The sequence below is a fragment of the Euprymna scolopes genome, chromosome 26, assembly GCF_053919585.1.
Source record: "Euprymna scolopes isolate OS-2025 chromosome 26, ASM5391958v1, whole genome shotgun sequence".
NCBI classification, from domain to species: Eukaryota; Metazoa; Mollusca; class Cephalopoda; order Sepiida; family Sepiolidae; genus Euprymna; species Euprymna scolopes.
In genome coordinates, this window is record NC_136507.1 from 48249409 (window position 1) to 48251048 (window position 1640).

Sequence of the window (1640 nt, forward strand, 5' to 3'; positions counted from 1 at the left end):
CCTGGTTTATCTGATGGCTAGATGCGATCTGGTCGAGAGGTTTCATTTCGAGCATCCAGGTCAGGAGATGTGAACGTGACCCAATAGTGTTCCTTCCTACCCGAATATTTATGTGGATAGGATGTAAGTTAGAAGAGGCGACATAGATTAGTTATCATGCTCCACTGTCTCATGACTAAGTCAAACGAATCATAAACTAGTTTAGGCCCGTTTGAAATTAGGGAATAGGCTTAAACTAGTCGGGTACTGAAAATTGAATACTTCCTTGCAAACAAGACGTCTGAGAAAAGCTAGCACCAAGAGGCTCTAGTGAGAGCGGTTACCGGGGATAGTGGTGAGTAAGCCTAAAAACTAAGATTAGGAACTTCTCCGTCAAATACGCTCAGGGTGTCGCATTGGATAAGGCGAAGACGTAGAAGCAGCTTGAAGATAAACTAGCCCGGGTGGTGGGTGAGAGGATACTGTTAACCAGGAACTAGCTAAGCAGAGACCCCTGATATAAGGCTAGTGAGTGGTATGAAGGTCAAGTAATTAGAGATAGGAAAAGTGTCTAACGAAGTAGTAAACTTTGACGTGGATGAGCATAGAGAGGTTTCTAGGCGCGGTTCAGATAGGATAGAGTCACGCACCCAGATGGACGAACTTTAGGATCGACTCAGGAGATCTGTGAGGGATTTGGGGAGCATTTCGAGAAGCAATTTACGCAACAGCCCTGTCTCCTTATCAAGACTTTGATGACTATTCGGCCGACTCTCCCCACCTCGATGTGGCTAGAAACCTTTCGCTTTCGTTGAGAAAAGAACTCCATAAGGGATTAGTGGGGTGCCGTCAACGATCTGTTTGTCGAGCGATTGGCGTTATCGGGAGAGGGGATCCAGTTGATTTCGGCATCAGGTTCGAGTTATCTCAACAACTCTGAGTTTTTCTTAGCCTTATGATTGGACCAAAATTTGTTATGACTCAATGTCATACTACACAATTCCAGATTAGTGGATTCGGATGTTCGCGTTATGCGAGTCCAGAAGAAACGCTGGAACACGCTTTCTTCTAATGCAGTGAACTCCGGCGGTACTGGGGTTAGGGTTAGGGTTAGGGTACTGGGGTTATGTCAACAAGGTGACGGCTCCAATCGACATCGAGCATCCTCCCTTGCTGAACGTAATCTACGTCATCCATAACGTAATCTACGTCATCCATAACGTAATCTACGTCATCCATAACGTCGGACCGCCGTGGCACAGGAAGAAAGAGATGGTGTTTCTCGCAATCCTGGCCATAGTGAGAATCGTGGTGTGAACATTGCGTCTGAATGAGAACAGAGGGGTTGAATCTGATCACATCTTCAAATAATAATTGAAGGTCAAGATCAGATGTGATAAAAAGAATTACATCTTGTGATTTTTGAAAAACGATTGATTAAATTAGCGAACTTGTGTGTATGTAGAGAAATCGTTTGAGTCCGTGTTTCCTGCTTGAGCATGGTGTAATGTTAATGTTAATAAACAAAGTCTCTGACAGCAGAGATACAGCACTCTCCCTCGGTACTAGTGCACAAGTACATGTATTTGGTGACTTTAATGTCCACCAGAGAAACTGGCTTGAATTCTCTACTTACACGGACGCAGCTGGTAGCACAACGC